Genomic DNA, 12360 nt, shown 5'->3' on the forward strand with positions numbered 1-12360 from the left:
CAATGATCCCTGGCAAAACAGAAGTGAACTTGCAGTTCTTCAGTAATTTATTTAGAATTGAAGCAATGAGGAAGAGAGATATTTGTAGTTATCTCAGCATTTGCAACTGTTTAATTTGGAAACCAGGCAATAGATAACTTTGGTTAAGAATCTGCATTTTATGTGACTTTATTTATTTTATGTGGGTTTATTAAGGGCAAAATATAACTATGGGTTTGTTTTTAAAGATTAATTATAAGATTGTAGCTGGAAAGTGTGCTGCTCAAGACTTGTGGGTGCAAAAGTTTTGAAATTGCATAGTGGCAGTTTTATATTCATTTTGTCTGGTGGCAAATAACTAGACAAGATGAAATTAGCCCTGTGTCTCTTCATCCTGTTTTGATTGAGGCTGCCATCTTGTAATACAGCTACTTAAGATATATGAAAAAAAAAAACGGAAAAAGAAAGAAGCTCTGTGAACAGTGTACAGTGATGACTTTATTTATAGCCTAGTTCATTTATGATTGTAAGTAAACCTTTCACACACTGCAACGTGTGAAATATCCAAATTAATCATGGACCTAAGTGCCTGGGGAAAGGAGATTTTAGGAGGATCAAAGGTATGAAATGAGAAACAGAAAAGAATGGGGAACAGGCCCTTTATAGATTACTGGGCTCAAGGGTCACTTAGCCCTCACAAACATGGCTCAAAGGCAGAGCTGCTATTGATTTCTTTCTTTAACTGAAATCCCATTTTCACAAAAAAAAATTAAAGCATAAACACACTAAACAGATTAAAAACTTACAGATCCCTCTTTTATGTGGCCTCTGAATTTGTCTGGCTAACTGTAAAATGCTGGTGCTGTAGTCTTTCCACCACAAGATGGATGTGGGACACATGGACAGCGTGAGGTGCCAGTTTGTGGGTCCTGTCCCACTGTGTGGGTCCTGCAAGTTCAGCAGAGCTCTAAGCAGCAGGTGTCAGACTTCTGGGCCTGTGGAATACTTTTCAGGTTTTAGATTGGACTGGCCATGGCCCAGTCAGGCTCTATGAAAATTGTGTGAATTTTGGACAGAGAGACACACCATGATGGCATGCTTGCTTCCCCCAAAGCAGCTGAGCCATGAAGAGCATCCTTCAGGACCTGCTATAACCTCTGCTGCTCCCAGTGGAGTTGTGAAGAACATGATGTCTGACAAACATCACAATCACTAGTATGTTCCAGAAAATCCATATGGCCATAGGAATCAGGAATACTTAAGGGAATCAGAATTTTTATATGCTACTGATAAAAGCCTCAGTATTATATTAGGACAGATTACATCCCACTTAAGGACCTTTTCTTTTATCTCAGGGAAGAAAAGCTAAGACAAGACTAGCATCATTAGTGTGCTTTCATTTTCAGTGAAAGTCTGAGCACCATGGAGAATGCCTATGGCACTGGGTATCCCACTGTTTTCCTCACAGCAGGCACCTTGCAGCTGAAAGTGAACGAAGTTGGACAGAAGTATTTGACTTACAAAGTGATGCACTTTGCACCAAAACGTTCTGGGTTCTTCTGTCCAACATAGTTTACTAGAGAATGTTTATGTTATTGTCTGTTGGGGATTTAATTTTCTAGGAGAGTGAATGCTGAGATGTACTGGAAGCTGGCTGAACTGATAAACTCAAAAGATTGTTGTGATCAGCTGCAAGTCCAACTAGAGACGAGTGGTGTGTTCCAAGGCTGGACAATGGGACCACTACTGTTTAATATCTTCATTAGTGACTTGGCTGATGGCACAGGATACACCCTTAGCAAGTTTACAGACCATATAAAATGAAAGGAGTGGTTGATATACCAGAGGGCTGTCCCTCTTGCAAAGTTTTTTGTACTCAAATTCCTTATGAAGTACAAATGTTGGAGGGCATTCTGTGCCTTTGATGCCTTGTGAAGGCTGACCTAGAACAGAGACTAGACAGAGCTAAAGTAGGTATTTATTAGGAGGCCTCAACAGATCCACCTTGGGCAGCACAAGAGCCTAGCCAGGACAGTAACCCAGGTGAACCTAAAATGGTCATAAAAAAATGGATGACCAGTCACAGGGTTTCACACTTTTATAAGTTTTGGTCCATTAGCATATTGGAATTAATTGTCCAATTACAGCTCCAGCCCATGAAGCCCCATCCTTTTTGGTTTTCTCTACTCAGTCCACTGTTGTTATACTCTTGGGCCTGAGATCTGGATTGGCTGTCCTTGGTCCCCAGCTGCAGAAGGAATTGTTTTGTCTGCCTGCTCTGTGAAGAGAGCTTACTATCCCTTAATATGAATTCCGGACCCACACACTAAAGCAGCACAAATCTGAAAAATATAAAAGCTAAAACCTGAGGCATCACCTTCACCAAGCAAGCTGGGGAGTTTTCCTAGTTATTCCTATTAGATTTGCATTGCTTTGCATTGGGAAGGAATGATGATTTGCTGTTCATGACTCTCACATCAGGGAAGAGGAGATTTTTAGAAATAGACTGTAGGGGGGTAGAATATAAGTAAATAAAGGTAGTATAGAAAGTAATCTTACCCCTTAAAGAGTTGCAGCTGGGTTAATTAGTAAAGATCAGGAGCAGGCCTGATTTTAACAAGCCGCAGCTGTAGCCAATAAGAAGCGTGTCATAAAAGAGTGGATTGGTTGGTTGGGGGAACTAGAGTGAGTTAGCTACTGCAAGAACAAGGAAAAGTTGGTGCCTAGAGGGGATGCCTACAAGAAACATCAAGGAGGTACAAAACTCTGGCAGTATGGAACCCTTGCAATGTAATGATGATAGACAGTCTTTGTTATTTTAGAGAGTGCTTTGGATAGGATGAGGAAATCTTGTCAATAGTTGTAATTCTAGAGATAGGTGACAAAAATGAGCAGACCTCTGTCAGAGATATACCTCTGCATGCAACTCTACAGCTTTATTTGAGCTGTAGAACGTTTTCCCCTCAGGGTACAGTGAATGGATGCTCTAAGGTTTTAGAGGTTCACGAAGACATTGAACAAATTAATGAAAGAAAAATCCACTCACGTTGGAAGTTGCCCCCTTTGGACTAGAAAGTGCATGAATCAAAAGTTGGTGCACACTAGGAGTTTGTCCATGCTTGCACTTCAGCCTTCTGCGTTTGTGGCCTCCTGGCACTGAGCTCTGTGGATCTTGGATCTGCCCCTTGTGTTCTCTCCTTGTGCTGCTCGTGAAGTGAACTGGTCCCATTCACAAGTGCACAAGGTGGCAGAAGGGGCTGATGCTGCTTGGTCTTGGGCTTTGATGAGGGCCCCAGCCCGCAGGGAGAGGGGGAAGCAGTTGTGAGCACACTGGAGATTTCTCCATCCGGATGCTGGGCACCCTCGGATTCAGCTGGACTGAGAGTGAGCTGTGTAAGCTGTGGGTAAGCCATGTGTAGGCATCTGGTCTTATTAGGTCTATAAGATTTTCAGATCATGATCAAATTGTTGAAAATGCTTTAGTTCCCGATGTCTTCTAAAATATGTCTGGTTTTAATGGAGGCCACAAGCATAAATATGGAAGGATAGTTTCAGGCACCAAAACATTGGTGGCTATCACTTCAGTTTTTCACAGAATAAGCAGAAGAATAATTGCAAACAGAAAACATGTTTTGTGTAAACACCAAAACATCTCAGTAGAGCCAGCACAACAAAGGTAAAAATAACTTTCTGGTATTTTTCCAGATTTGCATTCGCATCTTGGATCAATCTGTACACATTGCAAACAGAGTAAAATTAAAAAAATTAGAAGTGCAAAGCAAGATTTCAAGGGTTTAGTTCAGACAACAATGTACAGATACAATTCTTTCAAAGCACGATGAACTCCTTGTACTGTCAGTGTGATATTTGACTACATGCAAACATAGACTGCTGCAATGACAATTTTATACCCTGTTGTACAACTCCAATCAGCCCTGGTGTTTCAAAAGAAGACAATTTGTCTTGCTGTAAATACAAAAAGAATTATACAAATGTTTCTTTTTGCTTTATTATCCTGGAAACCTCATAGATCATATGAAATGTTTGGTGTGTGGCAATCCAAGGAGAAAGACAGAAAAAGAGATGGCATTTAATTTGGCTTCTTGCTATGTTTACCTCTACCTGATGTGGGATTAAGTTGTCATTTATGCAGCTTTAACAACATTTTTATTCCTTTTTAAGTTTGTGAAATGTAGGTTGGATGAATTGCATTATATTTTCTGAGTTTTCTCAGAAGTCATTTAAAGGAGTGCAGTAACTACTTGGGAGAAAAAATGAGAGAAGAATATTAGACATCTCAGGAAACTAAAACTCCCCTTGCTGAATGTGACACAGAGACTATCACAAAAAACACGTTCAAAATAATTCTTTCTTCTGAGTGTGCGTGTTTTTTCTAGTTTTCCTAGTGACAAACCAAAAATTTCGGCTAAGCTGATGCAGTTTGCACACAAAGGGTTATGCCAGTGCCTAACTCAGCAGCTCACAGAGCAAGTGCCAATTCACAGTGAGCGTGCCTTAGCACAAAACCCTTACATCCCATAACCAACACAGGATTCTCTTGTGTTGGGTACAAGGTGTGTTAAAGGTTTACTCTCTTGACAGAAGCTGGTTGTTGTCTGCCTATGAACTGCAGTACTGGAATTTAAGTGAATTTCCAGCTGTATTTATGTAATAGGAATGAATGAAGAACTGGAAAGTGTTATTTTGCGTTGTTTTATAGTGCTGAGAAAAATTACTGCCACAGGTTGCCTTAATCACTTGCAATAAACTAAAGACAGTGCTGTGCAACATTAAGACACTGATTTCAATCAACAACGTTTAAAGAAAAGAACAAGTCATCAAAATAAACATCTGCAAATGAGCTTTGCCCTGCTTGCAAGTATCTGTACATATGTGACCTAGTAGCTATGGGGTTAAGTATGGCAGTGGATGCTCTAGGTATTAAAAAGTGCAACATTTATATCTTTGTGCTTCTTCAACATTAAGATAATGATTTTATTTTGGGGTGATAAAAATCCTATTATTGTAACTGTTTATAAGCAGAACTGTAAAATAGCTTAAGAGATCTTAAAGAAACTTCAGGTTGCAGGGGTGACCTTGCGTAGTTTTTTGCCTCCCATCCAAAAGGGCAGTTTCTGATTTTTACTGATAGATGGGAATAACTGAATAACCTCTTACAAATAAAAAGAATTGCTCTTGAAACCCTACTTTTGAAAACTTGGGAAGGTTTACAGTTTCAGAATATCGAAATAAGTAGGACATTCTTGTAATATTTTTCCTACAGCTGGATAAATCTGTGAAAACAACTTTGTAGACTTGCCTTATTTTTCTAGTGCTGTCAAATTCAAGTCTGTGAGCTACAGCAAAATGAAGAAACCAAAGCCAAATCAGGAAAACACAGGAAACTAAATGTACAGAAGTATTCTGAGCCCTACAAATTAGCAATAAACTAGATACAATTATATCTGTGCTTTTTGGGAATTTCATAAATCTGCTAATGTTTTCCTATTACTCTTCTCTTATTTGTTATGTGGCATTTCTAATAAAGGAAATATTCTAATTTGAGGGAGTTCCACAGAAGCATTTGCTAGGTCTCATTTTTCTTTTGCTAATGCCCAAGAAAAATTGCATAGCTGTAAGCAAAACCAATGTAATTGTGTTATTGTATGTGTTATTTACTTGTATTTATAATACCTCAAAGGCATAGTCATGATACAGTATCCCATTGCAAGATAGGTAAATGCAGAACAGAAATATTATCTCTGTCTTTAAGAATTAGTGATTTGAATTTAAGATGAGAGAATAAGTTATTTCAGGAGAAGAAGGAATAGAGCAATACAGTGTTGTTACAGTTACTGATACCATGCAGTGCCCTGAATGGTGATGTGATAAACAATGTTTGTGCAGAGTACCACTGGCCTGGCTTTGGGAGGCTGGAGGCAATGGAGAACCATGGGAAGAGGTTTGAAGAGCAGTTTTGCTTTAAGCTGGAAACGTGCAGGACTTAAGGATCTCCTGAATGAAAAAATAGAGTTTTAAAAAAATCAGATTTAAGTCTGATGTACTAGTTGCAGGACCAAGATTTGCACTGTGGTGGGGCTCAGAAGAAACATGGAAGGAGGCATGACAAGCTCCTGAGTTGTGTTGAACTTGCATGGGCAGCTATAAGACAGATTTGGGGGTTTGTTTTGTTGTTTAATTTTAACAAGCTGCATCTGTCTGACTTAACTGTTGAGGTGCCTGTTATGGGTGATGCAGAAAAGCAGAGACTTTGGGGGCACAACCCATTTGTCCTCTTTTGAAAAGTGACTTGGGGGAAGGTGAATGGTGCACTATGGGGACATATTTCCCTGTTGATGCAAAGGCAAAAAAATTATCATCTGTGTCTAACAGGCTGCCTTATAGACATTTACAGTGCAGATGTGTCAACAGTGGGGTGAGATGACTCCCAGCTGGTAAGACAGCTGGGAAGCACAGGTTTTATAGGAGAGATGGAGGATATGGCAGAGCCAGGTTGGCTCATTTCTCTCCATGGAAAGTAAGACTGAAAGAAAATGGCCAAAATAAGTTTTCATTTGGTATTTTTCAAAGAAATCAACAATATTAAATGTGAAGAGGGAAGCAGAGACACAAAATGCTTTGGGATTTTAAGGAACAAATCCTGGACATTGACAAAGTCTCAGTGACTGCTGTGTGGGATTTCTTGGAGTTAAAACAAAGGTATTAAAAGGAAGCAGAGGGTGGCTGAGCTAAAGGAAGAGTAGATGAATCAGTGGTGGTAAATGTCACTGGGGATCATTTTCAGTATTCAGACACCTTTACCAAAGGTGTCTTGTAGAGGTGCAGGGGAAGGAAATATTGGAATGATCCAGGCCCAGGGACCAGCAGCATGGGCTACATAAAGGAAAGGAGAGAGACAATTGAAAACAGCTTTGTCAGGAGAGGCATGAAAAGGTCTTGAATTCTGCTGAAACTTCATCATCCCCATGGCACGATGTATCCCATACAAGCTGGTGCCAGAAGGTAGCTAGAGAAGGATGAGGAGAAGGCCTGGTGATGCCTGGAAAGGGAGAGTGGAGCAATGTATATGGTGAAGGTGAATGGGCTTTTCTGTAAAAAAAAAAGACAACGACAACAAAAAAAAACACACCCAAAAAACAAAACCAAACCAAAAAACTCCACAACAACAACCAAAAAAACACCCCATATAATTGTTCATTTGGGCCCACAGATCAAATGAAATCTTGTGGTGATGGGAACAAGGAACTAAAACAGGTCAGACAAGTAGAAGGAAGCTGAAGTTACCAGGAGGAGTGTAGGGCAGCTATTATTGCTTCAGGTAGATAAACCACTTTGTTGCTAAATTTTTACTGTGATTTCTGCTCTGTAGTCATTAGTGATCACAGTCTGGATTGCAACAAGCTTCCAAGATTTATGTAACTAATAATAACTCCTACACAGCTTTTTTGGTTTGGAAGAACTTTAGGAACCACACAGATGAACCTCATTTCTTTCTCTGTCAAGATGAAATTAAAAATAAATTTTTCTGTAACTTGGTCTATTTTGGTTACAATAACTGAGGCCAGCCAAGAATGCTTGCTTGTTCTGTTTCTCTAGCTTTAGTAAGTGTTTATTGATCAAGGTATTCTGCAGATATATATACAATGAGAGAAAAATAATACATTCTAAATTTACTGGTTTTCCCCAGCATATCATGTTTTTCTTGCAACTTTTCTTTGTCTGATTCCAATATTTTTCTTCTCTTATTGGTGATAGGTTGTTGCCTGTGCAGAAATTCTACAGTAAAAATACATCTACCAACCTCTGAAATCAAGCCATTAACTTTTGGCAGCAGAGACCTGGAAGGGTAATCACACCCAGAATGAAAGCAAGGAAGATTGACAAATACTTACTTCATAATTGAAGTGAAATGTTTAATAATACAGCATTAACTACTGGGATTAGAGATGAATCTTTTAAACTATGTTAGGTGAACCTGTCTGATGACAAGAAGGCTGAAAGTTGGGCAGAGAGGTTTTCCTCCTGGAAGCCTTCAGGGACACCTGCCTCTTTCCCACTTCCTTGAGGAGTGCTTTTCTAGGCACCTAAAATGAAGCTTGCAAGTTGGGCAGTGCAGATCCTGAGAGGGTTTTTTGGCCTCTCAAGCAGTTGAAGGCTGAGAGTAACTTTCATTAAAACAAATTGCTGTCTCTATTGTATTTAACCACTATTACAGCTCTCTGCAAGCCTTTCATTTTCTGTAGGTGATATTAATCACAGGCTGCCTGTAATGTGCTGCTGCTTATGAACAAATACAATTGAATTATATTGAAATTCTTTTAGGAATTCCTAAATATATCTAATCCTACTTGAGTATTAATTTTTTTTTTTTGTCTTTTAGAAGCAGATATTCACTCTTCCTGTTTGAATTCCTCTTTCTATCACATACTGTGTGAAATTGAGCTGCAAGTCAAGTAATGCAGCATATGCATTCAGTATGGGACTGAGCTACTCAGTGAGTTGTTACTTGTGCTCCTCAGGTTTGGCTTGATTCTGTTGTGTGCCTGTTGCTCATTCCTGTGTCAATAAAGTAAATACTTTCATTTTTGGAAGAGTCTTAATGGGGTTGCTGAGTGTAAAATGTAAGCGTGTAGAATGGTGTACCCCATCATGCTCCAACTGGAAGGAAATAGCTAAACTTGTGCTTTCTTAAGCCAACATTCCCTTTTTGGGAGAAAGCTTCTTAGAGCCTGAAGGATAATGAAGATGCTTTTCAGAGAATCTCAGTTGTACATTTACCCCAGACGACAAACAAGGATTTAAAATTTTAGACTGTTGCTCACAGAACCTTATTTCTCTTACCACAAACATGGATTTGTCCTACAGTGAAAAAATATTTGGTAGTTTAGGTTCCACTTTCAAACAGCAAAACATAACTGGCACACAGTAGGAACGTTTAATATGATTGATTTAAAGCATAAGGAGAAAATAAAGTACTCCTGACACACAAATTTAGCAGTTTAAAATGATAGCTTGGCAACAGTGGTTTCCTTATGCAAAACTATCAGAAAGGTGAAGCAAAGCTAACTCCACCAAAATCTATCAATTCCTAGTCTCCTTATGGAAAGATGTGGAGATGGCTTTGATAACATATTTTATAGACACCAGAAATGGACAGGCAGAGTGGCAGCTCTGGAATGGTTGGCTGCAATCCCCTGCAGTACATTGATGGTTTGCAGTCAGGAGGAGTGGTGATGAAGTCCAGATCTGATGAACAGTTGCACTGCTTTCCCCAGACCTTTTCTGGGGATTAAATGTGGCTTCCTTCCTCTCCTTGTCAGTGAGCACTGAATGTGAAGATGATGTGGATGCTGCCATTGCCATCTGGCTATTGCATTGCTCCTGAAACAACAGCTTGGGCAAAATTGCTGACTCAGATGTGAGCCTGATAAAAATGAGGCAATGGGTGTGAATAAGAAATATTTCCAAGACTTAGCTAAAACACTGTTCTCACCCTTTGTTGCTAATTAGTACTCTGCATATGCCTTCTATCGCAAAGACTGAATAATAACTTGGTGTTATTTTTTAAAATGTGAGGATGAGAAGGGAGACAGGTGAGTAAGAACAGTGCTAGGAACCATATGGAGCCTAAAAGCATTGCTTATGAAATAATACACTCTGATTTTCCATATTTATGCAATGTAAATGATGTTATGGTGAGGTAGCTGCTGCTGCTCTGCAGTTCTGCCGTGCCATGCAGGAAGCAAAGTGCTTTCAAGCCAGAGGCTTCCTCTGGAAGCAGAGAGGATCCACTAGAAGAAGCCAGGGGGAAGTGGGGTGGCAGGGATGGAGGCCATAACTGCCAGCTGAATACTTTGTAAGAAAATTGTATTCTGGCTCAACTAATTATAAGTTTTCTTTCCTTCTCTGTTCACCTTCAGGCGATATTCATTAGGGCTGCGTGTTTATATTTACTAAGAAACTGCAAATTTGCTGAACAGTGTGATTTAAAGTCTCAGAAGCATTTGAATGCATCAAATAATTGTAGCTGGAAAAAATCCAAGGCTTAATTGGAAGTTTTCTATTTGTTAATCCCATAACTAATTTGGTGATTAGGGCATTCACCCTTGATGTGGGGGAACTTTTTTCAGTTCTTCTCTCTATCTCAAGGGCACAAACAGAAATTTTCCAAATCTGAAATACACCTAAGCACTAGATCTCATCCTCTGCCTTTCCTACTGGCATGTTTTCACTGTGGGTAAGAGACAAGGACTAGGACCCAGTCATCTAAATTAGAGAGTATTTTTCTTCTTGCTGTCTGTTTCATTTGCTGGTAAAGCTCACTATGCAAGAGGGAACAGTCCAACAAAATATTAAGGACACTATTTTAGGCTCTCATGTAATACTCTTCTATAGGAGTGTTACCAAAAAAAGGAGACTTTGACAGAAATCCCTGCTCTGAACTAGTTGAAGAAGAAATTTCAGTCCAAATCTTTTTTGCCTTTAAACAAATTCATGTTGTTGACAATATTTTGAGGTGGGTTAGGTTCAGAGAGATTCTCACCTACTTCCTAAAGGAATGTTGGGGGCAGTTCAGATGCTGGCCTGACTCAGATAACTACTACTCAGTAATTCCCAGCTTGTTCTTTCACAGTCCTGTTTAACTGTTAAAGTGGGATTAATTAGTTTGGAGTGGGGGAGAATAAATGACTGAAAGAAGGTAGGTGTTGAATACTTAAGGCTTCCCTGCTTCATTCATTGTGTGCTCTCTTTTCCCATTACAGAAATAAAGTGTTTCTCTGTCTATTCCTTCTATTAACCTTTTTTGTTGCCTCTTATGTCCCTTACAAACTATAACTTGTCCTGTGTCATAACCTTTGCAGTATTACTCCTGCATGCTGGTGCTGCTCCTGTGTCCTTGTCCATAAATAGGTGTCCTTATTTAAGCTGTCTGTATAGTGTTTTTTATTCTGAGGTTGCTGAAGGGTTCTGAAAGCAGTCATATTGTTTTATCACTGTGCTCTGTACCCTTCCTCTGCAATAGCATAGCTCTTTGCTTTTGTATTTAATAAAATTCTTTCAGCTCTCCAGAACACTTCCATCCTTTCTGCTCCTCTCCTGGGAGACCTTTTCAACCTATTCCCTGGGTAGGTTGAATTCCACTTTTCAAGGTGATTGCCCTTTACACTTAATCCTTTCCTTAAAATAGCATTTTCCTTAAAATAGCAAAATTCTTTTGCTTTCCTCTCAGCCTTGCTGAGTTTACTTTGCCTTGATTTTCTCCATAATTTCCCATTAATGTCTATCACATCTAAATTATTTGTTTCTCTAATATCTATCTTTAGGAACAGTCTCCTGCTATACCTCCCAAACCTTGGATTGTACCCTAAGCATTTTCACTGATTGTACAAATCAATGCCTTGCCTTCTTCCAAAATGACAGCTTCCCACCATTAATTTAGCCTTTTTTAGGCCTTCACTGTGGCCTTTATCTTCAACCAAGTCAAAACTCTGCCTTCCATCTCTTTTAGAAGCTGAAAATGAGAACATGCATTTTTTAATATGATGCAGCATACACTTTTTTTTCCTGTGTTGTTCTTTTAATTTCTGAAACAGAGACTGCTGAGTGCTTGGGCACTTTACTTCATCTTTATGTTGACTCTTGAACTAATTTGTAATTTGGAATAGGTAAGGACTTTAGTCAAACAAATGCTTAATTATTAAATATTAAATTTCCTTACAGTTTTCAGAATAGCAGTTTATTAAAAGATTTAATTTTAGTTTGGAGTTCATGTGAGCTGTTAGTAATTACACTCAGTTTAAGAGCTATGAAATGTTAATTAAAAATCTGAAATGTAGAAGAAATTAGGAGAAACTGGCTAATTAAACAATATGATCATTTGTAATGGTTCCAGTTGCACAGTAATGTAATTTAGAAAAGAAATTGTTTGAGAAGTATTTAAATAATTATGGGAGATAATTATGTGTTGGTGTTTGCTTTGCAAAGTATGCACCACATACTGAACTTTCTTTGAAATCACTGCACCTAAAACATGTATGAATGGGAAGAACTTTTTGGGACTTACAAATTACTTGGAGTGGCTATCCAATTATAAGTAAAACATAACATCTTTGCTATGGATGAAATTGCCCTCTCCAAGTCCTGTCTTTATCCTTGACTTGTCTTATAAATTGTTCTTCCAAAAGACTGAGTGACCTCTTCCCCAGATCAAGACAGGCAGTAGAAAGATACTGTAGATAAGGAGTATCTTATGTTCCTCAAAGGGTGCTCTACAGGGAAAATGAGGTGCCAGGAAATTTCAGTGATAAATTATTCTGCCAGAACAATTGCAGTTATACACACATGATGCTGGTTTGGGTT

The 12360-nt window shown here is 38.9% G+C and overlaps 1 protein-coding gene across 1 annotated transcript in view; it reads left to right on the plus strand.

Annotated features, from left to right (window-relative positions):
* HS6ST3 (heparan sulfate 6-O-sulfotransferase 3) overlaps positions 1–12360 on the plus strand; it is a 271538-nt gene that overhangs the window by 180296 nt on the left and 78882 nt on the right. The window lies entirely within an intron of this gene.

This window comes from Ammospiza caudacuta, chromosome 2 (assembly GCF_027887145.1).
Source record: "Ammospiza caudacuta isolate bAmmCau1 chromosome 2, bAmmCau1.pri, whole genome shotgun sequence".
Taxonomy (NCBI): domain Eukaryota; kingdom Metazoa; phylum Chordata; class Aves; order Passeriformes; family Passerellidae; genus Ammospiza; species Ammospiza caudacuta.